Source organism: Equus caballus, chromosome 6, assembly GCF_041296265.1.
Source record: "Equus caballus isolate H_3958 breed thoroughbred chromosome 6, TB-T2T, whole genome shotgun sequence".
In the NCBI taxonomy this organism is placed as follows: Eukaryota; Metazoa; Chordata; class Mammalia; order Perissodactyla; family Equidae; genus Equus; species Equus caballus.
The window spans coordinates 95,365,686-95,392,035 of NC_091689.1; the positions used below are offsets into that span (position 1 = coordinate 95,365,686).

General features: G+C 42.7%; 1 protein-coding gene across 9 annotated transcripts in view; it reads right to left on the reverse strand.

Annotated features, from left to right (window-relative positions):
* GRIP1 (glutamate receptor interacting protein 1) overlaps positions 1 to 26,350 on the reverse strand; it is a 598,510-nt gene that overhangs the window by 405,589 nt on the left and 166,571 nt on the right. The window lies entirely within an intron of this gene.

Sequence of the window (26,350 nt, forward strand, 5' to 3'; positions counted from 1 at the left end):
TACCCCCCCCCCACCCCCAGCCCCGCCCCCGCCCCCCACTCCCCCACCCCCCACCCCCCACCCCCACCCCTCCCGGAGTCCAGCTCTACAAAGGGTTAAGGCAGCCTTACTCACCCGGCATCCATCAGCCTTTCCAGCACACTGCAGTTTCCGGGGAGCTGAACCACAGTTTTCTGAGCAAAGTCTTACACAGTACAATGACAAAACTAAAAATATGAAATACAGTGCTAAGGCTGCAGTACCGAAACAAAACAAGTACATGTAAAGCGGGTTAGGAAAAGCATCCTTGATGGTAATAATGGCATCTGGTAAGTCTCAGTAAAAGAAAAATGTTCTTTTATTATTCGTACTGCAGTCTAGGACCAAAATGCGACTTTACCTACTTGAACTGAAGCCAGAGCTGGCAAACTTTATTCCTCTTGTCCCCTTTTCTAGCCAAACTGAACTGCTTACTGTTCCTTAAACCAAATCTGCATTTTCGGGCTGCACTGCAATGGTTCCTGCCATTCACCCTCTCACTCACCCACCCACACATGCACTGAACAAGTATTGATTCGGGCCAAGTCCGCGTCCGCACTACTGTGGGTGGAGGAAAGATGGAAGGTGCAAGAGAAGCAAGTCCCTGTTCCTGCGGAGTTGACTTCTGTAGGTGAGATGCTGATAAAAAATGAACCAGCGAATACACACCAGGCATTAAGAACTCGGAGGAAGGAAGAGAGAAGCAAAGTCAGGAGAGCAAGGGACAAGGCAGGTGTGCTTCGGTGATGCTGATGGGGAAAGCAGCTGTGAGAAGGTGACAGCTGACCCGAGGTCAGGCGGAGGCGGTGCCCCCCCCCCCCCCCAGCAGAGGGAAAGGGCCCCGGCCGGCCGGAGGGGCTGGGAGTGAAGCTGCACAGGGAGCGCTCCTCCAATGCCCGGAGATGAAGAACCACTCATCTGGTTTTCTCAATCCATTGCAGATTGATGACCTTATAAAATACAACTAAAACATCACGGCAGTGTCTACCCTGTCAGAGCTTCGGAATCCAGCTCCTCACAGACCCAGCGCCATGCTCAGACCAGCAGGGATGGGGGCCACACTGAACAGCACTGAGCTGGGGTCGGGAGGCCAGGGTCGGCCCACCACTGGAGGGTTTGATCCAGGAGACCGCTGTTCCTTGGGACTGAAACGCCCTTCCCTCACCACCACTTGTCAAGATCGCGCTCAACCACAGGGACCACATCCACCCTTCACGGAGAATCCTTTCAGCCAGCTGCCCCCTAAGTGCCTCACGTTACATCTAGTGTCTGCGACCTGGTCTCATGGCTTCTGCTCCAAAAGTAATCGTTCTCAATGAAAATTTTTCACTTTTTCTGGTACACTCTTCATGGTGTTCATCTACACGATATTATGGTTTTTGAGTACATGTCACATCTCTCCAAATAGTCTGTAAACTCCTAGATATCAGAGACAGTTTTATAAATCTTACACTTACCCCGTTTACCTGAAACTCAATGCCTGCTCTTAAATTGAGCTGTAAACTTGATCCATAAAGATCAGTCATTGATAATATGATCTGACTATATAAAACAATTTTTTAAAGGCCCGTTTACAGCATTTTGGGAAGTGCTGACATTTTTCAAGATCTCTGTTACTCTACAGATCAAATCTAGAAAGTTATTAGTGGTTCAAAACTTTTGTAGTTCTAATCTCTCATCTGTGACTTACAGTGGCCCCCCCTTACCTGCGGGGGATCTGTTCCAAGACCCCCAGAGATGCCTGAAACCACGGACAGTACCCAAACCTGTATATACTGTTTCCTTCTAAACATACATACCTATGATAAAGCTTAATTATACTCTAGGCACAGTAAGAGACCCACAGCAATAACTAACGATAAAGTAGGACAATTATAACAATATACTGTAATAAAAGTTACCATAGATCTTAGCAACTTCAGCATATGATTTTTTTTCTTTCTTTCTTTGGTCAAGAACTTTCACCATTTCACTTAAAGGGAGCATTTTACAGCTTCTCTTTGGCATATCCAAATTGCCAGCATCACGACGCTTGCACCTTGGGGTCATTACTAAGTAAAATAAGGGCGACTTGAACACAAGCACTGGGATAGCCAACAGTCGATCTGATGACTGAGACAGCTAAGTGACTAACGGGCGGTCCTGTAGATGGTGTGGGTCCGCTGGAGAAACGGATGAGCCACATCTCTGAACCGGATGGGGCGGGGCAGGGGCGGGGGCTCTGAGATTTCATCATAATACTCAGAACCGCTCTCAGTTTAAAACTTGTGAATTTTTTATGTCTAGAATTTTCCATTTAAACATTTTCAGACCAGGTTAACCGCAGGTAACTAAAACCTCAGAAAGTGACACGGTGGATAAGGGGGGAACTACTATATTTCTTTAAAGACATGGTCCATTGGCTGGGACTTGTTACTGTCTTAGAGCTATATAGATCTCTCCGCTAACGAAATGTGTTGTAATGCAATTTGACCTGCAGAGCTGAAGAATTTAAATGCTCCCTTAAAACGTCAGTGACCAAGAAACAGCACTGTTTGTACATGTCCCAGACCTATAGTTAATTTTCAAATTAGAAGTAACGATCTGTTGGGTTAAATGAGTAAGTGAATAATTAAACGTCTGTGTCAGGGAACTATAAGATAACAGCCCAGCAGCAAGTTGGAAATTCAGCTTTTAATATTTTAGCTCAAAGAAGCATGGCAAGTAGATTATTGCTGTAAAATTCAATAGGAAAAAGTTTATGGGGATTCTCACTTTATTTTTCCTAGCAGAAACAGATGGCTGTACAAACTCGAGTGTCTGTGTCTCTGGACTGAATCACGATTTATTGTGATGAAATTCCTGATTTAAAAAAGAAAACAGTTTCCAATCACAGAATCTTATTATTTTTCTCAAAATTACAACTTTCTCCTTTACAAAAGAGGAAAATCTCTCAAGAGCAGGAAGGCAGTAAGAAGGACTACCTAAGGAGAGTAATAGATCTTTGCTGTAGCTTTCTTGTGTGGACATAAGTACATTCATTTCTAGCTGCAAAGGAGCCTTCTTAATTTGATACATACAGTTTTAAAAGGTCTTAGCCCTTTCAGGCTGCTATAACAAAGTGCCAGAGACTGGGTGGTTTACAAACAATAAAAATGTATTTCTCACAGTTCTTGAGGCTGGAAAGTCCAAGATCAAAGCACAGGCTGATGTGGTGTCTAGTGAGAGCCTACTTCCTGGTTTATAGATGGTGACTTTTTGCTGTGTTCTCACCTGGCAGAAGGGATGAGGGATGTCTCTGGGGCTTCATTTATAAGGGCACTCATCTCATTCATGAAGGCTCCACCCTCAAGATCTAATCACCTCCCAAGGGCCCCCCTCCTAATACCATCACCTTGGGGTTAGGATTTTACCATATGAATTTTGGGGAGACACAAACATTCAATCTATAGCAGTCAGCAGCCCAGTTTATTCATTATTACATCTGTCCGTCCATCCACCCATCCATCCATCTATCCATCCATCCATATATCCATCACCCATGCTTCTATCCATCCATCCATCAGCCATGCTTCTATCCATCCATCCATCCTGTTCATTATGTTACACATCTATCTGTCTGCCTCTCTGTTGATCTATCTATCCATCCATCCATCCATCTGCTCACATCTCTATCTATCAATTGATCAATCAATCACTCTCTCTCTCCTTTCTGTAAGCTTCAGAGCAAAACAAATAACATTTTCTTCCCCAGGATGGCAAGACTGAAAACAAAGCACGAGGTGTCCTTTTATGCCTACCTTCCTGTATCCCTGAACAATCATGTTTCTTCAGCAGTTTTCCTATTTCTGCCTTTTTCTCAAGCCTGCTTTGCTCCTTTCCCCAAGTTTAATCTTTTTCATCTGTACCTAACTCTCCATTTCATCCTGTCAACCCCCAGAAGAAAATTTAAATGGCTCTCAACACTTTCGCTCAGGGGTCTGCGTACAGCAAGAAAAGATGTGGGAACCCAAACCTTCCTCTTGCAGGTCCTCTCTCTGGACCCCTCCTGGGGCTGTGACTTTAACTGCTGCCCCCAAGAGACTCTTCACTCGGTGGCTTTTGTGCCAGCACTGCATCCAGAGAAAACATACGAAATAATCTATAATCATATTTAAAAATCTATAAGAAATAAGAGAAAGACCTGAACATAAATGATTTTAGGAAGAAAAGGCAGTTATTTTATATTGTGCATTAAAAAAACCATGACCAAAATTTGACCTTCCTAGACAGACACTGGTGCCCCTTGACTGAAATGATTCAACGCTAGAAAAGCTTGAAACTTTGAATTAGCATCATTGTTTTCATTATAAATTAGAAACTATAAAGTTTAAGCATTTCAAGGTTCTCTTTGGGCATAGCTGGAGTACGCAAAGGGCAGGTGAGGGGCATACAGGAATTTTCCAATGTACTTCTTGTGTCTGTTTCTTAAACTGGTTGGTGGATGCAGAGTGCTGTTTTATTGTTTCAGCCTTATATATGCATTATAATCATCTTGTCTGCATTCAATATTCAATAAAAACAAAATTATTCATGCCCATTCTTTGAAAATAATTGTGATTGATAAAGTTATCTGTTTAGAAAACGGCAGAAAATGCACCTATTTTCTGTAGACACTCTTAAATAAAAATAAATCCACCAGAAAACCACATGTGGTACTAAACAAATTTATTCATGATAAAGATACCTCACGCCTTTTTGTAGAGTTGTGAGATAACGAATATAAAAGCTCTCAGTGTATCACTTCATACACAGCAGGTACTCAACCAGCATCCTAAAGTCAGAGACAGATTGCTAAACAGGAAACAAAAACCTTCTATAGGAAGACGTGCAGAAAAGCTTGGTATTAACCAACACTAAACTTAAATTCCATATCAAAGGGAAAATCTGATTCTTTATTCTAACACAAATATGGGAATAGGAAACACAAAGTAATGACTGGTAAGAGACGAATAACAATAAATATCACATAACTATTCAGGATGTATGGGCTCCAGAAGGAAAACTGCTGAAAACTGCAGCACGTGGTTCACCCAACTTAAGCAAAGGAAACCACAGTTTGTCTCAGTCTGTTCAGGCTGCTGTAACAACATACCACAGACTGGGCTGACGAACGGCAGAAATTTACTTCTCACAGTTCTGGAGGCTGGAAGTCCAAGATCAGAAGGCCAGCAGGGTTGGGTCTGGTGAAGGCACTCTTGCAGGTTGTAGAAGGCAGACTTCTTGCTGCATCCTCACATAGTGGGAGGGGCAAGGGAGATCCCGGAGCCTCTGTTATAAGTGCACAATCCCACTCACAAGGGCTCCACCCTTCATGACTTAAGCACCCCTAACAGCCCCACGTACTAGTACCATCACCGTCGGCGGTTAGGATCCCAACAAGTGAATTTTTGAGGGACACGAATACTCAGGCAATAGCAATGGTAAAATACGGATTTAGCTAAAATTTCACATTACATCTACCTTATCAAAAGACGAGAAGGAAAATGTATGCTGTTGATCCTAATGACCGCGAAGTGACCATGGGAAATCTGTGCTGGTAAACAGCGAGGCGACAGAAGCCACCGCTGAGAGAGGGGAAGAGAGAGAGTTCCCTCTAGAAATGTGATCTAAAGGAGGGAGATGAACAGGTGGGAGAGGAGTCACTGAGGCATTTTTTGGAAGCATTTTATATGTCATCTCAACTAATCTTCTCAAAACTATGAAATGTAGATGTTATTATTCTGTCTTGGACAGACGAGGAAACAGTAGTTCCGGGAACTTAGAAAAGTCACCCAAAGGACACAAGTTATAGCAGGGATTTAAATCTAGATATATGTGACTCCAAAGCCTATAATTTTCCTACCATGCCACCCCAAAATACAGTTGGAGTGGAGGGAAGAGAGAGCAGTCATCTACCCAAAAAATGATGCAACTAAAAAACACTGAAGTTAAACAAAATTTTTCTTGAGTCCTTACAGCAGCAGTTATTAGGGAGATCTGAAAGTTAAAATCATCTCTTGAAGCAGAGAGGTCAAGTTAGCGTTAAGATACACTAACGCTCTGCGTCTAACTGACATGCTGGGCATAGCTAAGTCACCAACACTCAGAGGTCTCAAGGAACTTCAGGATGAAGCAGCGAAACACTGGGCCAAACGTACACCTTGTCATTTACAAAATTAGCCCTATACGAGGAATCTGGAAGGCTGCCATCCAGAATACGGGTTCCGGAAGCCTCCATCAGTAACTTGAACTTTCACACATGACTGGCAGGCAGGTGCCACAGCCTGATGCTTCAGACACACCCCGGAAACTCCCCATCTCTCGTACGTCTTTCTACAGTTATTCATCTCCACGTCTTTCCACCCCTAACTAGGTTTTAAGCTGTTTAGCAAGGACTATTTCTTATTCGTTTTGTATGTCCTGACAGCCTGCACACTGACCTGTCCTTACCAGATACTCCGTTTTTAACTGAATCCACCCCTGACCACAACGGGAAACACAGCTGCTGGGTGGCAAGGCAGCCGTGGTCTCTGTGGGGGGAGGCGAGGCAGCCGCGGTCTCTGTGGGGGGGAGTCTTCACTGAGGGACTAGAATTCTCTGAGACTGACAGCGGCGTGTGGCCAAGAAGACCCTGTGGACATACTTTTCCAACTGAATGGCATGGTAACTGAGAAAATGTTTTGTCAAGGGAAGAAAACTGGTTCAAAACTAACCAAGAAGGAAGGATAAATGTATAATTTCTCTAAATGAAAAGGCATAAACAACAAAGAGTCTGTTGCAGCTGACCTTAATTAACATTTTAAAAAATATCAATCATCTGGCTGATGAGGCCATAAAGTATTCCAGATTGCAGATAAGAAGTCAAGCTGACGAACACAAACGGCAAAGAAAATGGCACAGAATTGAGCGGCATGAAAAGTGACAGATGTGCTCCACTGAGACAAGTACAAACGAATGATTAAAACACAAAAGTGTCTTACAGGATGATGGACTCGGGGTCATCAGTAACAATTTAGGAAAGCAATGAAGGCCCTAAGCTCAGCCATTTTCTAAACGTGCAAACCAAAAACTTCCAAGTGTTTTCAGGCAGGATTTGGGAAAACAAAGGCTATTTTCCCATAGGACCAAATCCAGATTCTGTGACTGTGCCTGAAAACAGATCGAGTAAGAAAGGAGCCAGAGACAGACATCTGAGCAGGGTTCTCTCCATCCCCACCCTGCGGACATTGTGGGTGGGTCACTTTCTGTGGTGGGGGGCTGTCCAGTGCACTGCAGATCTGTGACTCCTATCCAGCAGAAGCCAGAAGCACACTCCCAGTTGTCACAACCAAAAATATCCCCAGACATTGCCAAACGTCCCCTGGGGGGCAAAACCGTCTGGTTTAAGAACCACTGCTCTAAAGAGAACAGGCGAGTCCCTGACTGGAGATGAAATCTGATAAGCATATGACAGAAATAAACATTCTACGAGAGAGTTGGGCAAATATGCACGTTTACCAAATTCCATGACTACAGGTACAGCTGAGGGCAGGCCCTTTAAATCACAGAAGTATTACCAAACAGAATGCAAACGTGCAAATTTACTTTCATCTTGGGAAGTGGACCAGAGTTGAAAAAAATAGTTTGAAGAAATGTTTGGCAAAGTCATGTGTGGGCAGATCCCAAATCTTTTCTTATGTTGGAGAGCAACTCTGCTCCTCCACAAATCATCTCTTTGTGCAAAGAAAGAGTAAATATCAGTATGGTCTGACATAGTATAAAAGTTTAAAATGTTAGGCTGAAATTAGCTGTATTCTGCAGCTCGGATTTTGAAGTGTTTTTTCCTACTAGTTCTGGGTTTCACCAAATGCACCTAGTCTAACTGCAGAAGTTATTTCTCACGTGAGGGGAGCCAAACTTGGGCATGGCCATGAAGACAGAAAAGAGATAGTGATTGGGTTCATGCATCAGGCTGGGCAGACGGGTGCGTGACCAAGAGGATGTCAACTGTTCACAAAGGCTGGAATTTACCGTCGTGGCCTTTGTATGCTGCCACTTTGTAAAGAGCTACTCCGTTTCCAAAGACACATACCAGTCTGTTCTCGTCGCCACTGTAGCTTTCAGGCCTTGTCTGGCTCTGCTGAACCGCTGCATTTCACTGATGACCATAGCAGCGTGACTTACACAGTAGTTGAGAATGTGGGATTTGCATTCAGAGCCTGGTTTTTACCATTTATGGTCTGTGTGATCTTGACTGTAATACCTAACCCTTCTGAGACTCCTATTTTCATGTGCAAAATGGAGGGATGAATGACCAATCTCTCAGCATGGCTGTGAGGCTCACACACAGCAAACACTTGGAAAACTACAACTGCAACTGAAGGTCGGGAAAGGAGGTTTCCTGGGCATCAGGGTCAGGGTGCAGACTGTTCAAGGATTAGACAAGGCTGCAGCTGCCTGTTTCTCCTTTTTTAAACAGGACCAGCATATGAAAACCTGTGATGATTGTTTTAGAACATTTTTTACTTCCCCCCCCAGTTAATATCTAAGAGTTATATATTCCTAGCATTCACTCAGGCAAGGGGGAAAAATACAACCACCAAGACACTGAGTAAAATCGTTATTGACCAGTGCTTTAGAAAGCACATCTAGAGTCAGACTAGGTGGGTCCAAATGCCAGCATGGCCGCTTATTAGCTATGAGGGCTCTCTGTGCCTCAGTTTCTTCATCTGTAAAAGCAGGTAACAATATTATCTACCCTATACGGTTGTTGTAAGGATTTAAAAGAATTCATACCCATAAAGTGTTGAAAGAGTACCTAGCACATAGTGAGCACTCAATAAGTGTTGGTGTCATCACCATCACCATCACCATCACCATCCCACCACCACCACCATCATCATCATTATGTTCTCAAGATCACACTATGCCAAGAGACAGGAAGTGATGAGCAGGGGACCCCATCCCCAGCCTAAAGTGTAAAGACTGCAGAGTTAAACTGATTTACTTAATCTCTTCTGATAATATTTCTCCCCATCTCCCTATTATGTCAGGTAAGGTTTTGCTAAGATTGACTTGAAATTAAAATAAGACTGAGCAATGTTGTGCTGGGGCAAAGGATTTTTCCTGACTTTTATATATGTATGAAATTTGACACCCTAGTCTGCAGGCAGACTTGAAAACTTCGTCAGCTGTCTTTAGTTTTGCTTTTTGGCACCACCAGAATATTACAATCTTCTGAGTTGCAGCCAGTCAGACTTCTGTTTTTCTTTTAATGTATCCATCTCATGCATAACCGTCATGTTTGCAAGCTACCCACACTCACTGGGTTTGGGAAATCTGCAGCCTTATGGATCTGGCTTCATCAGAGCAGAATCCCCAAAATTCAGGTTCCCAGACTCCCTTGCAGCTAGGATCCAGGAACAGAGACTAAGTTTGCCAGTAAGTCATGTGCTCCCGAATCTTTGGTTTGGAAACAAGCAACCTGAGGAGACAAGCTTTGGGAGGAGTGCATTTTGCTGGTCTTGGTGGCAGCAGAGCATCCAACAACCAGGGGCAGCCAGCCCCAGGTTTCCTCTGGTGCTCAGAGGGCAAGAGTACAGTTGCAGTCTCATTGGGCCAGTTCTGATGCATGGTTTTAGGATTGTTTCTTTAAGTTTAGACCCAACTGTTCATGTATGTTCAGACTCCAGCGCTCTCCACACAATTCTCTGAGCTACCTAATATTCTTATCATAAAATGCTTTTCTGGTTAATCAGCCAAAGTTGGTTTGTGCTGCTTTCCAGCTAAAAATCTTGACTGAGAGAGCTACAGCCACTAGTAAAGGGTGTACAGGCACCAACTCTACCAGTAATACAGATAAAATACCTGGTGCTTAGAAATGGCAGTTGCTATAATTATGTCTACCCTAAATATGCAAATTTCTTCTCCAAAATTTTCAATAAATACTGTTTCTACAGAGAAGGAAAGACTTTGTTCAGGCCTTTGCAGTTGACAATAATGCGTTGTCATTATAATGTCAACTTTACGAGTCATTTTTCTAGTTAACTATACTGTGAAATGAAGTACCCAAAATTGAGTGACTTCAAACAACAGCTTTATTACGGTCACAGGTACAGTGAGTCAGGAATCTGGACAGGGCACACATGAGACGTTTTCCTCTTGTTCCAAGATCTCGGACCTCAGCTGGGAAGACTTGAAGGGTGACTCAGGGCTGAGAGTTGGAATCATCTGGAGACCCCTTCTTACACAATGATCTCCAATGCCTGGACTGACGTGACTCCAAGACTAGGACTACTGACTGGAGCAGCTCCATGTTACTTGGTTTCCTCACAATATGGTAGCCTCAGAGTAATCAGACTTGTTTCTTGGAGTTCAAGTCCCAGTGAACGAGGGCAATGTGCACTGCCTTTTATGACCCATCTTGGAAGCCACACCATGTTAATTCCAGAACACTCTATTGGTGAAAGCTGTCAGAAGCCTGCCCAGATTCAAGAGGAAGGGAATTAGACCCCAGGTCCTGCTGAGGAAGTGGCCAAGTCGTATTGTGGAAGAGCATGTGAGATGAGAGGCATTGTTGCCTCCATCTTTGGAAAATAAAATCTGCCACAGTGATACTGACAAAAATGGATTTAGAATCTAAATGTTAATTCTAAAGATGTCTAGGAGTCATAGATTTTTGGACTGCTGGGGTACTCTGAGACTTGATGCTATCATAATACTCTGCATCTGGTACAGATCCCAAAAAGATAAGCTGACTTTCTCAATTTTGCTTTCCATTTTTCATCCATCAGTACATAATTTGACTATGCAATGCCCATTTAGAAGAATCCTGTGACTACTTATATTCTGAATACTAAAATCTCTCAGTAATAGTCCAAATGAATATATAGTTTGTGTTTTCTTCCGGCTTATCATAAGTCCCTAGTGCTATGATTTCTATGCAAAATAGTTAAAGATCTCTTGAAAAATCTTGTGTTTGCTTTCACAGCAATATCATGAATATAAAATCCCTTTGATGATAAAAGGATTTTTATGATGCTCATGTATTTCCTCTAGTTTTATAGATGGAAGATAGTGTTGATAACGGCATGATAATTTATATCATACTCACGGAGCAGATCATTGCGGCTGAGTTTTCCATTGAAAAATTCAATTACATTTCTCTGCATTTTAACACCACTGCCAAAAGATGCACTGAAATCTTTCCTGGCTCCCTTCTAGGTAAAAACAGGTTCTGCTATGAAGAGTCTCTTAAGATTCTCAAAGGACATTTTTCCTCATCAGTATGTGATCTGGGGGAGATACATGCTGTTTCAAGATCCAGGCTCATCAGTTATTCTCTTGGTAAATTTAAAAGCTTTGACTGTCTGATTGCAAAGCTAACACCTGAGAGCTATTACTCTTAAGACACCAATCCTTTCCAGAAGAAAATATATCCAGCAGCTTTGTAAATGGAAAGTGTGTTTGCTCCTCAAGGTCAGGCCTTGGGTCTTATCCATCGATGCCCAGTCCAGTACATTTACAGAGTGGTTGTCAACAATTGTTTGTTGACAAGAATCTTATGATTACACACTGCTTCCATGAATACATAGCTCATGTACCACAATGCTGACTCTTTCATATTTGGCTACAATTTTAGATTTTTAAACTTCTTGTGGCTAACATTCCATGAGACGGTTGTTTTATTCACACTCTAAGTTGTATTACACTTCATGCACACATACCTTAGCAAATCCATCAGAATTGGCAATAAGATGCATGAGGGTAGGAAACAGGTCTAGCTTACATATTTCCTGTAGTTGGCATAGAGCCTCATACAAAGTAAGTGTTCAACAAACATTTGTAAAATGATGCAATGATTGATTGGATAAATGAAAGAATGAGAAGATATGCTTGGGTCTTAGGTCACCCTGTCTTGTTCATTCATTATCTCATGAGCCAATCTCATCCTAAAAATAAAGTTGCTAATAGCCACAATTTTACAAAATGGGACCTCAGCTTCTTTGGGAAATAATTGGCTCACATCCTGTATTGTCATCACCAGAAAAGATTTAATTCCACCAGCAAAATATGTAAATTGAGCTAGATTTCCAGGAATGATTCTTGATTGCACTGAACTGGAAGTCCTGCACTGATGGGCTCCTGTTAAGCGAACAGGAAGTGGCCAGGATGTAGATGCCTAGCTGCAAAATTCCATTTTCATGCAAGCTCCTCTGTGGTTGCTGGGCTCACTCCTTCCACAGGCTGCTTTACAAACATTACACATCCACCATATAAATAAAACCCTGGCATCACTGCCACTTAGTCAGTAATTACATTCCATGCACATCCAGAATTTTGCTAGTATGTACGTTTTAATAATGAGGTTGTCTTAAAGGCTGTTGGAAGGAAGTAGAAGATGTCATTGCTTAGCCGAAGTCTGCCAATTATCCCTTAACTCTGCACTTTTACTAGGATCAACCATCCATCATACCGTGGTGTTTTAACTGGTTACAAATTAAACAGGAAAAGTAATAAGAGAAGAAAACCAATTTTCCTAGACTATCCTAATCCTGCTGAGCATAAAAATGCACTTAACTGAGAAAACTGCTGAGATTAATACAGAATTTGTGTGCTACTCAAGGAATCATTACGGCAGCCAGGTTCTGGGGACACAGCTTCCACAAAAGCAAAGGGAAACATCCTTTTCAAAAACAGTGGTGCAATAAAATTTAGATATTTATTCTCTACCAACGCAAAAAGGATTTTATTAGTATAACTTCATTTAAAGTTCCGTATGCAAATCTCCAGTGTGTCAGTGAAGAAAAGATTTCAACTGTTAGGCAATTTAAATTATAGTATTGGCTAAAAGGAAAAGTGTGAGCATTTAACCTAAAACAATGAAATCTGCAGGAGTGATAATAAGGAGCAGACTGGAATAAAAACTAGGCTATCTAACTGCTTAAAGAAAAAATTTCTAGGTAAGTCAGAAAGAAAATCAAAGACAAAGAACTTGAATTTTTTCTCAAGTACAATTCTTTACCATTGTCATTGTCACCATCGTCGTCATCATCAATCGTCATCATGTCATCACCAACGTCATCTTCATTGTCATCACCATGTCATCACTGTCATTGCCATCATCATCACTGTTGTCATCATCATCATCACCATCATCATCATCGTCATCATTCTTGTTATCATCATCATCACTATCCACTACCAAATGTTTACTCTATAACAGTACTTTATATATATTTTCTAATTGTGAGTCAGGTTCTTTTATTACCTGTGGTTTACTGTTGAAGAAGCTGAGATTAAAACAGGTTAACTAGCACAAATTATTTGCCTAAACCTTAAGTGGTAGGTTCAAATTCCAGGCAGTCTGACTCTGGATATTTCTGACGATAGGTCTGATCGACACAGTAGCTACAGACATAGCAAAGTTGTCAAGCAGCTCATGAGCCTCATGAAGCTTAACTAGTTATGTGACCAGTTTCAGGTAACTGAAACTTTCTGGTTCTCAAATTCCTCAAGGAAGTGATAGGACTAGGCTAGAGATTTTCAGCTTGGTGGCACCAAACACTAGGGAGCAATCTGGACATTTATGGGGTGGTGGGATCACAATGATCGAAGACCACTCTTGAGGCATTTGGTGAGTAAGGGGCAGTCACAGAGGTAAGGAGTCAGATGATTCTACTAAAGGAAAAACCATCCTACATTCTGCATGATTTGCCATGTGTTCCACCAGATATTCAAATATTAGATCAACCCTTTTTATAACTATCTAGCCTACACACTAACTCCTTTTTCACATGTAAACATGAAGTATTTTTTGTTTCGTGATATTTTAATACGCACTGATTTTTCCAAGATTGTGGCTACAATATATGTGTATGTGTGGGTGACTGCGTGTATGAGTGAACTTGCTTCATGTTGAACTTTATCAATGATGGTTCACCATTTGGGAAAATTATACCACTGACACAAGGCCAGTTACGGTGTTTGAGTTGCCAACAAAAGACACCTGTATCCTCCAGCATTTGCGATTGTTCCATTCATGGTCTGATTCTCCACATAAATCTGATTCTATGCACAGATGCAAGCATCTTACAGCTTCATATATCTTCAAGAAGCATCATGCTCAAGCCTTTATTTATTGATAATGATGCATGTATATGTGCACGTATAATTTTTATATATTATAAATATAATTTTATACAAAAATTATGTATAATTTTTATATACATATATTTAATTTTATAATACAGTATTTTATTCTTATTTTTCCTTTATATTTCAGTCAGGGTGTCATTCCGATTTTTAAAAATCTATGTGTGTTGATTATATTATTGGTGAAATTTATTTGAAGCCACTAAGGCACTGTTACTAAACATTTATCAAAAAACAGTGCACTGGTTCAGAGAGAATAAAGAAATTCTGGATTAGGTGATATCTAAGACTCATTCAGCTTTAAGAGTCTACTCCATTCTGTTAAATAAAGCCATAGTCATGGATTTTCTCTACAAAAGTGGCTACAGCCAAAATCAAAAGTAAATTATACACTCCTTATTACTTAGCATTACTGCTCTCAGAACACACACTTATATTTCAGGAAATTCCCTAATTTACACATTTTTTCATAGTACAAAATGCTTTCCCAGCCCGCAAGGCAGAAAATGGCATTCCACATACCCCCCAGATATTCTTTCTTTCCTCTGAACCCTCACATAAACCACACTGGCAGAAAGTCGGTTGGATTAGGAATGAAATGAGACTACACTTATGAATTAATTTCAAATGAAAAAATATTAAAAATTGAGTGAAAGTTGGAACAACAGAAACAACGGATGGCAAATGAGAGAAACGACATGGAAGTGAAGTCACCCAACTGCTCCACACTGCAGGCCAATATTATGGAAATATTCAGAGAATACAAGGAAGTATCATAACTTTAACTACAGAAGAGTTTAAAGCGTCCTCAGAGCTGTGCCATCAAGGGGCCTCTCAGCCAACGATCACTCAACAAGGGATACGAATGGCCTTTGTGGAGGCCCTCCTCACACCCAGATTCAACTGATTAAACAAAGATTTACCGAGCGCCCACTGAACAGACGGGTGGAGCACTGTGCCAGGTGCTATGGAGAGCAAGGGAAACAGAGATTTGAACACTCCATGTTCCTGCAGCAGGTACACATATAAACAACCCTGAAATAAGGAAGAGCATGAAACGAGGCACAGAGTGCTAAAGGAGCCTGGGACAGGGCAAGATTCATTTCAACTGGGGGAATCCGAGACGGCTTCTTGGAAGAGGTAGGATTTGAGCTGAGCTTGAGAGAGAAGAGCTTCGCTAAGCAGAAAGGAGCGGGAGAGGAGAGGCAGCCCAGACACAGGAAACAGCCTGAAGCGAGGCCTGGGAGGGGAGAAGATGCAGGGCAAGTAAAGTGGGGAAGGCCAAAATAAAGATGGAGTTGAAATCCAGGTTGAGGAGTTGGGACCATAGTCTATACATTCAACATTCACTAAACGAACAAGGCAGAGCACCCCCGGTGCAGCAGACTGTTTCAGGAAGTAGGATACAGCAGAAAACAAGGCAGACAAAACTCCCTGACCTCTTGGAGCTTACACATTCGTTGGCGAAAGATACAAAGCGATAAATAAGAAAGAATATATGGTGCAGCATAAGGTAAGAAGCACGTGGAGAAAAATGAAGATGGGAAGAGGAGAGTGTTTCCATTCTAGAAAGTCCAGGGAGGGCCCCCTGAGATGGCGGCATTCAAACAACAGCTGGTAGGAGACGACAATATGTGGAATGGGGATGCAAGAACAGATTGGCCATTTTCATAGGTACAGAGTGGTCACAAACTCCAGAACACTGACACCACCAAATGCTGGCGAGCATGTGCAGCAACAGGAACGCTCATTCATTGGTGGCGGAAGGCAAAATGGTGCAGCCACACTGGAAGACAGATTGTCAGTATCTTACAAAACTAAACATGCTCTTACGATCCAGGCCAGCAACTGCACTCCTTGGTATTTACCCAAAGGAGTTGAATACTTATGTCTGCAAAAAGTCTGCACGTGGATGTTTACAGCAGCTTTATTCATCACTGCCAAACTTGGAAGCAACCAAGATGTCCTTCAGTAGGTGAGTGGACAAATAAGCTGTGATACATTAGATAGTGGAATATTATTCAGCACTAAAAAGAAATGAGCTATCAAGCCATGAAAAGACCAGGAGGGACCTTAAATGGATATTACTAAGTGAAAGAAGCCAATCGGAAAAGCCTATATACCGTATGATTCCAACTATATATTTTGGAAAAGGCAAAACTATGAAGACAGTAAAAAGACTAGTGGTTGCTGGTGGGGAGTGGGGAGCAGGGCAGGGGGAGAGAGGTGAATAGGCAGAGCACACAGGACTTTTAGGGCAGCGAAAATACTCTGTCTGATACTATAATGATGGACACATGTCTTCATACACTTGTCCAAACCCACAGAATGTACAACAGCAAGAGTGAACCCTAAGGTAGACTGTGGACTTTGGGTGTTTATGACGGGCCAGTGTAGGTTCATCCTTGATAAAGAATACACCATTCTGGTTAGTGATGCTGACAATGGGAGAGGCTATGCATATGTGGGAACTGGGGGTACACGGGAAATCTCCCTATCTTTCTCTCAATTTTGTTGTAAACTAAAACTGCTCTAGAAAAACAAAGTCTTTTTAAAAAAAGAATAGACTGTGATTGACTTACAGAATCAGATTCATGTTTTGGAGCAATAACTCTAGAAACTGTATGGATTACTGATTTGAGGGGTGCGCTGGGGAGTGGGTAACCAGAGGTAGGGAGATAAAAAAGCCGTACAATGCATGGCATACCGTGTAGTGTTCACGATTCCCAGCTACATAGTCAACGCCTAAAAATACACATACAAATGATAAACCCCAAATTTAGGTCAGGGGCCATCTTTGGGATGGAGGACAGCAGAAGTGGAGGAAGGCGGGAGGAAAAGGTAACACAGGAAATGTCCTCAAGTGGCTCTTACTATCTTTGTTGTTTCTTTCTTCAACTGGTAGTGGGCACACAGCTGTTTGCCATATTAATCTCTATTCCTACTCACATGTCTGAAATAGTTCACAAAAATAGAAAAGAAAATTGTAAAAGTGGATGCTAGGAATAATTAAAATAGTTCAGAGATAATTACCATTTACTATGGACCAAGCGCTAACTGCTACCCAGGAACGACGTCAACTAATCCAGACAACAACCCTGTGGAAGCAGGTGTTATTATTATCTTTCATTTAGAGGCAAGGAGACATAAGAGAAGCACAGAGACTAGGTAATTTGGACAAGGCCACACAGCTAGCCAACCAAGACACACCGGCTCCACACCAAGGCAGCAAGACTCCAAAGACAGTGCTGAAAACTAGGGAACGAACCGCCTCTCCAAAAATAAATAAAAGCTCGAGCTGGAGGAAGTGCAACAGTGAAGGAGGGCTGACAGAGACAGCCACAGAGTTAAGAGGCACTCTCGGGGCAGAACGGATTGGACGGCACCTAGTTATAAGAGTCAGTCATTCATTCATCTTCTCACTGTTCAACTTTCAACGCGTATTTCTTGGAGCTTATGTACCAGGCACTACTGTAGAGGTGGCAAATATGAGAGCAGGTAAGACAGGTTACAAGAACTGGAACACAGCACAACTAGCGCTCTGATAAAGACACGCACAGAGGCTGTGGAGCCTGGGGGAGGCATATTGAAAACCCAGACTTCAGAGCCACGTTCAGACGAGGAAGAGTGAAACCAGCTTGGCAAGGCTGAGGTGTCTGTTCACAGTAGGCGGAGGTGTTTACACGGAGGCTCACTTGAAGAAATGCAAATGGTTAATATGGTGGGGAGACCACTGGGAGCGAGAGTATTTGCAAAAGCCGAAGCTGGAGCAGCAGCAGAGGCCAGCTCAGGAAGGGCAGAGGTGGGGTGGTCAGCCATGCCATGGCAGGAAGGAGCTAAGGATGGATGTAATCAAGAGCAAATCTAGAGTGTAAGGGATGGAGCAGATGAACCCTGAGACCTCCCATTTTCTAGAACTGTGGGTGGTAAGATCACGTGCTCAGAGAAAGGGTGGGGGGGCGGGTGAAAGCTTTAGGACAAAGAAGGTCAGAAACAGCCATGTTAATTAAACTGACAGGAAATTAACAGGGGACCCAAAATAAATGCATCATGACAAAACTGAGGCTGCAGTGAAGGTAAAGTGCCCGGCTGTTGAGTCCACAGGTCAGTGCACACATCGGTCACCATCACAGATGCGAGATCCTGATGCGTTCCCCGCTGTTTGGAAATGCGGGTAGAGAGACCGCAGGAATAACCAGGGAATAAAGACAGTCGGGGGGGCATGATGGATTCTTGGACTAGTTTTTAAATTATTTATAAGGATTCACTGACTAGTAATAAGGAACACAGGCTATATTGCTTCCAGCTCAGTTTATAATATGACTGGAATAGAGCAAAACCAACAGGAAGAAAACGCCAGCCACGGACATTAAGGAGCAGGAACGTGACAGAATACATATAACCAATTTGCAACAGCCAAAGATTAGCCAAAGGGACCCCCAAAGAATGTTGAACTGATTAACTGACCTGTACCATAACATAGGCAAACCCTTAAAAATTAAATAGACTTTTGTTAATGTTTCTTAAGGTTGACTTAACATGTGTTCCCGGCAGATACCATTCCCCAGGCAGTGGTGAGGGAGTGAGGAAATCATGTCCAGTTTTCACCTGTGGCCCAACACTAGGAGGCAGGTTTTCAAGCAGAGTTCCAGTTACTCTTCTGTCCTTATCCTTTAACAAGTAGACGCCTCAATTAAGGAGGAAAAAGAAGACTGAAGGGAGTTTTCAGTTCTTTTCCCTTCGCTTATTAATTCCTACAGATATTGCTCCAAATGGATCATCTGTTGAGTGGTAAGCAAAGTTCCTTTTTAAAAAAGGCCCCAAAGTTGAGAAAAAGGAGAAGGAGCTTGTGTGTCTGGCAGTGGGGGAAGGGGACAGCTGTACGGAACTCCTTTGTTCTGGACACTAATACTAAGGTCAATTTTAAGCCTTAGTCTGTAAAGACATGATGCGGGGTTCACAAGGGCAGTAAAAGGGAAAAGATTCAGAGCATCGCTGGAGCAGCGGAAGCTGCTAATTGGCTCTAATGATCTGAATGCAAATTAATAAATCTCAGTGCTAAAAATTATACGCATATCTAATTGTGACTTTTATAACTTGAGAGCTCCATTTAACCCATTATTCACACTTTTTCATTTGTGGGACCTGGGAGGAATGGAGAACTTGTTTTTGCTATCTTTCCTACATCATCCATCACATGCACCACTGAGCTTTACAGCTTTGAAGGTCTTAAAAGGATCCGAGGACGGCAGAGAGGAAACCCACAGACATTTTCACGGAAGGGAAGAGGGTGAAGCACAAAGCTGTGAGGGCCGAGCAGCTTGAAAATCCCCGGCAAAGTTGTCTGCTCAAGACCCAGCAAGGAGAAGAACCTGGAGTCAACACGTGGCTGTGGGCTGTCAGGAGAAAAGGCGTCCACGGCCAGCACAAAATGCCAGACTGCATTTTCCTCAACAAAGAGTGGAGTAGGAGTCAGCTTAACTGGCATCATTGATATTAAAAGGCCTAATAGGGTGCCTGGTACACAGCAGGCACCCCAAAATTTTGTCCTTTCATTCATTCATCCACTCAATTAGGCAGACAGGTGGTATCTAATTCCTATTTCTAGTTCCTATGATTTCACTTTTTCCTTGCCTCCCTCTCTGCTTCTCTTTCCTTCAGTCTTGTCCCTTTTCTCTCCCCCTTTTCTCTCTTCCATTGGGTGCATAGGCACCATTTAGCTCCTCCAGGGGCACACAGACAGGACAGGTACCGACCCCTGTCCATAAACGCTCACTGGAGACCCAAACCCTTGTGCCCTGTTGCCCGCACCCGCTGTGGGAACACAGTCTGCCGTCGCTCAAGAGCCCACTCTTCTATCAATTCAGATGTTAGAGCACCAGAGCCAACACAGCGCTAATAATAAGTCAGACAGGGGACACGCCTGGAAAGCCGGCAGACAGGACAGCGTACAGGGGGGCAGGAAACCTGCAGGTCACCAGAAAAAGACTGGACACAAACTCAGGGCTATATTGAACTTGACATCTGACGAGGATGGAACAGGAGAAAAAAGGACCTGAACCAAGACCCATTTTAGGCCTTTGAATAGCTGTGACCTTGCATAACTGCCTAACTTCTCTGTGCCTCAGTTTCCTCATCTGTAAAATGAGAATTAAATTAGTCAATGCATCTAAAGCATTGAGAACTGTGTCAGGAATGTATTAAAGTTGCCAAATAAAGTATTAACTATTATCACCACCATCATCATCACTGTGTTTCAAGATAAGCCCAGAATGACTATTATAATCATTAATATTGATAGTAATAATAGTATTCTGTTTACATTTTGCTTTTCCGTGTCAAAAGCACCTCCCTTGTGCTCTCGTTCTGATGGGATGACAGCCCTGTGGCGTGGAAGGTGATTCTCTCTAGCTCGCAGAGCAGGAGTTTGAGCCGCTTTAAGTCCTGGCTCCACGCTGCCATTCCTTGCCAGGGTTATAACTAAAGGAACGCCCCTGCTGGACCGATTCTGGCTCCAGAAATGGGCGAGACAAACACAAGGTAAGAAACCAAATGGGGAGGAAGGGCCTTTCCCTCTTGCCCCTCACATTCCATCGATCTCCAGGTTATGAGGATTCTGCCCCTCTGTTTTGATCATTCTGTTCTCTCCATCCCTCCCCACTGTCCGGCCTTTACCATCTCTCACTTGAATAAATGGAACCACCACTTACTGTTCCTCCTGTCTCTCTGGTCTCTGCCCCTCGCAGCCATTCTCCACATAAAGCCCACCATGCCACTCTCCTTCTGGGGCTCCCCATATGTGCCCCTGACAGACTCCTCCAGCAGTGGCCCTACTGCATCCATGCATCCCCCGCTCCCCTTTCTGGCTCTGTTCACCTTATTCTGTGGCCGCTGGTTCTCATCTGCACACTAGATTCTAAGTTCCTCAAGAGCATGGATCATGTCTTTCCATTCTCATTTTCCCAGTAGCCATCAAAATGCTCCATCCATGGTAACTGTTAGACAAATACACGAATAAGCAAAGTGAAACTCTATAATAGACAGAGAGGGACTGGGTACAGTCCTGACCATGTTTACATGGTATTGCATCAGTGGACACAGTCATGGAAAGTTGCCTCTTTTGAGTAAAAATTGAACCTGATTAGAGACCGGGGACTTTCCGATCTTGAGAGAAAGGACCGTGGAGAGGACCCCAGAGTCTGACTGTCTCAATGACGGAATGCTCCTCGCCAAGAGGGCTTATAGTGAGGGTAAACATATGTCCTGGTCTGCACAGAAAAACTCTGGTTTATAACTGTCACCCTAGTGTAAATAGCAGTAGTGTCCCATTTCACTCTCAAAGATGTCCCCGTTCAGACACGACGTTACATGGTGGGAAAAAGGGCAGATGGGCTTAATCTCTGTTACCTTCCACTTATGTGACCTTGGTCAACTTCTCTAAATTTCTGGTTCTCCATCTGCAAAATGGGTATCTGTCTCACAGCACTGTGAAGATTAAATGAGATAATGCACACAAAGTGGTTAGCATAATGCCTGTCACACTGCTTAAAAATGCTAGGTATGATTATTACCACTGAGTTAGAGAAGTGGATCACTCCAGAGCACTTGCATGCGTGAACAAAAAAACTGCAATTACTAAATGTTAGCTCTCCAACACATTCTGGCAACCAATTGTTCAGGTTTTTAACTCAAATCATATCTGAATGCCTTTTGTGCAACATTACAACAGCACTTTTAAGAGCAGAGAAATGGGGAAAAGCCAGGCAAAGGGCTGCAGGCTTGACCTGTGTATTTTGTTAATAATTTAAGCAAGACCACTTAGTGCTTTTGCTTGCAGCAGGGAGCAGAGATCCGCACCTCCCACTGCTGTATTAAGACTCTCGTCAGCCACAAGGGAATACAGAGCTGTTTAAGAAATTGCTTCTCTCCAGGCTCTAATCATGATACAAAGCACATCACTGAGGATCCATAATTGGTAGAGAAGGCTAAGACTAGAAAATGAGATTATTACTCTCTAAAATCTTCTTATGATAAATGATACATTTCTTTTAGAGGAATAAGAATCAAAATATAGGAATAGGAAATAAAGTTAATGCAGCTTAAAATATTACTATTCAGCAGAGCTAACACCCATTGGAAATGATCATAAAATGTAGAATTATAAAAAATGTAACCTTAGAGACAAAAACTGTAAATGGACTACAAAAAGAGAAGTTACAAATTTCACATAGATAAAGCTTAGTCTTGAATACAAGACCTGCCCAATGAATATCTGATGCACAACTCCTTGGACCAAAAGGCAAAGTAAAACAAAACTAAACGCAAAACATAAAATAAAAAAACAAAAAGTGAAACATTACTTGTGTAGGTAGTGGAATGATATTTTGAAATATCATCTAAATATGAATCCTGGAATATTCTTATTACCTTGAAGTCCTCCACTCTTTGAAACTGAGGCATCCATTGCTTAAAGGAAAGGGCATGGCCAGACAGCAAGATGAAGCCATTGCTCATCTTGGACTTTAAAGTAGACTTGTTTTAAAACAGATTGTGAAAACCCTGATTTTCCCTTGTAAGAGCTGGGTACTAAGGGATTTTCCTTGGACTCCAAAGATATGCTTTAAATAGCAAGACTGGCTTGAAGAACTGAGCAAATGCTAGGATGAACCTGGCGGATCTTGCCCACTGGGATAAAAACCCCAGGGGACTTATACAGGAACCCTCCAGAGATACTTAGCATCCAAAAGCAGAGGACACTCACGGTTCCTTTCACTCGAAACCCTCAATGGTGCCAATGCCACTCAAGAAGTCTGCAACAGAACAGAAATGCCAGCAGGAAGATTTCAACAGAGAGGACTAGCCACTCCTGCTTCCCTCCACACCAGCTCCCCTTGGCACCAGCAGGGCATGGAGGAGAGCTGGAAAATTCCATGGGCCCTTGAGAGGGACACAGAGGGGGATGTGAGTTGCTAATCAATGCACTATTCTATCCAGGTGGTCTGAGACAGTGAGGACCTGCAGCACAGGCTGTGAGTAGACCAAAGCCAGGACTTTAGGAGGGTGTGGCTGAATCTCAGAGAGAAAACAGCACTAGGAAAAGGCCAAAGCGATGGTGAAGTCAGCAGAGAAAGCCCTCCAGGTACTGACCGTGCTAAGATCCGAGCACAGCACTGCAGTAGCAGATGCAGTGAGGGCAGGAGCTAGCGCCCAAAGACCAGGTGGGATGAGCCATCTTGGAGAAGGCAGGGGGAACCAGAAGACAGCTGATGAGCCAGCCCCTGCCTCTTCTCCAAGGCCTCGAGGCTGCAGAACTCACATCCCACTCTGCTACCCAGATGCCCCCCAAGAGAAAAGAACTCTGAAGGACTGGGTCTGTACACGAAAGAAGAGTGAGTTAACTTGGAACTGACCTTGTTACCTTAATGGGCAAAACTACGAGGAAACGGGGCAATGGAGACTTAAGTGCTATAGTTAGAGAAAACTAAAGTTACTGTATGTGAAGCTAAATTAAAAACCCTCCAATACATTCTATGTCCAATCTACAGAAAATTAAACTAGCAGCATCTTTGCTATCAAAACTAATACTGGAAAGATGATTTGAGATCCAATACAGAGCAAAATTCACTTCCTCCTATCTCCCTAGGAAAACTGTCCATTTTAAAGTAAGAAATTATAGGAAAAGTTGTAGGCAGAATATGGTGGGTTGGGGGGTGGAGGGGCAGCTAAAATGTACTGAAGACCTTCGACACCCCTGGTGATGCAATTCACTCTTTATTCAATCCTCACAATGACCTCACAACATGACAGGGACACTCGTATCCCCATTTTATGAAGGAGTCCAAGGTTCAGGGAGGTGAATGAACCTGCACACGGTCACACAGCTGATAAGCGGCAAGCCTGGATTCAAAGCCAGCGTCCCTGACTCCCCGAGTCCAGGCCGTCTTCCTGTTGAAAGTATCAGACTCAATGATGTCAGAACCTGAAAACTAGTGGTGAGAAGGTTGAGGAATAGAACTCAAGCCTGTGCTTCGCAGTCTGTACTACAACCGTGCCTGCCGCTAACTTAGATCTTGTAACGCCCAACAACGAACTGTCTGAATCCAATGCAGCACACAGTGGGATGAGATTATTTTTATTTGCAAGGTTTAGTTTGTTTGCTACCTCCTCTAAGCAAAGACAAGCTTGCAGAAGTGCACCACAATGCAGCATCACCGCTTGAGTGTGGACTCTTTCAGGCTCCAGTGAAAACAGCCACTTAAAAGTAAATTAGTAAGCTGAGAGTTCATTTCATAACTGGATATGGACCTTGATAGAGAATAATTTTGGAAAGAAAAGGAGAGCATCCTTAAATCATACATAATAGAGGCTTTTAAGGTAAAAGTGCTCATAACAGAATAAAAACGACTAGTTTTAAAAGTGAAAAAGTGTGCATTTGGACTGATAAATGAACAGTGATCTATATCTTGGATGGCTTCTAGGGCTTACTCCTCAAGGCCAGTTACAACCTCCCCACATATCTTCTCCCTCTGCAGTCAAAATTCCCTTTTTTGAAAGCAAATCTAACTAAGATATCTCCCTGCTAAAAATACTTTCATGTTCCCAAGCTTCAAATCTCCCCATCTTCTTTCAAGGGTAGACTCCTGAGCTTGGCTCCTGTCTCCAGCGCTCATTCATCCTACCCTCCATCTACTCTAGAAGGGCAGGACCACTCTGGATTTGTGATAATAATAAGCAAAAAGAAGAAGATAATAAAGTAAAAATAATAACAAGGTAATAATAATAAGAAAAACTAATATCTAATACATCATCATACAGCAAAAGCAATCTCTGACAAATATCTCATTCGATCATGACAACAGTACTTTGAAGAAGTTAAGGCAGACGTCGTTGTTAACTACTATTACCACTACTGCTCCCTCTGTGTCACAGGACATACACGAAGTCTCAGCAGGTTCACGGGGTTGGCAAGATCGCATCCCTAAGTGAGTGCTGGAACTAGAAGTTTGTCTCCCCACATGGTTTCTACCCACCTCACTATCTCCCACTATCACTCTTCAGATATCAAGTGAGTTTCAAATCTTGAAAGTCAGGGAATTGGGAAAGCAAAGCAACTAAAACCTTGGTGATGAACCACTTGATCTATCCCTTTGTTTTTCCGGCTTTGTTAACTATGTCCGCATAGGAGAGTCAACTGCTTTGAAGACTTTGCCTTCTGGCTTTGCCTTAGGAACAAAGCATTTTAATAAAGGGTGGCATCTCATATACTTGCAGTACTTGGAAATAATAAGGACTACTAAGGTATCGAAATTTTTGAGAAAGAAGGCTTAGAATTCATATTGTAATTACTAATGATAATATTTATATAACATTTATAAACATAAAATTGCTCACTGTGTCTCAATGTTCTCATGGGTAAAATGGGGTCATGTGGTACCCACTTCACGGATTGTTGCGAGGACTGAATGTGGCCCTGCGCTAAGGTGCTGAGAACGCTGTCTGGCACACCAGGAGCCCATTAATGTCAGCTAGCAGTGTCATCATTTCTAATGATAGATTAATAAACTACAGATATCTTCATCCAGGTCTTTTGTTTTTTTCTAGAGTCAAGGATATTATTTATATCTGATATTTAGCTGCCTTTTAACCAATTTGAAAATTCTATCTATATTGCCATAGACTGAATGTGTGTGTCCCCCTGAAATGCATATGTTGAAATCCTCGGCCCCCATGTGCTGGTGTTAGGAGGTGGGACCCTGGGGAGGTAATTAGGTCATGAGGGTGGAGGTCTCATGATTTGGATTAGGGTCCTTATAAAAGAGACCCCAGAAAGCAACCCTGCCCATTCTACCACGTAAGGACACAGTAAGAAGTCAGCCACCTATGAAAAATGAACCCTCACCAAGACACCAAATCTGCCACTGCCTTGATCTTGGACCTCCCAGCCTCCAGAAATGTGAGAAATAAATCTGTGTTATTTATAAGCCACTCAGTCTACGGTATTTTCATTACAGCAGCCCAAACGGACCAAAACATATGTTTTGACAATGTGTTTGGATTATCATGCTTTACATACTGCTATTCTAAGATCCCAAATCTCTTAAGGAACTGGCCATTAGGATATGATTATGATAATTTTAAACGTTTCTTTATAAACTTTCAAGTTCACTTTACTGAAAGAAACAGGGAGATTTAAAGTGCT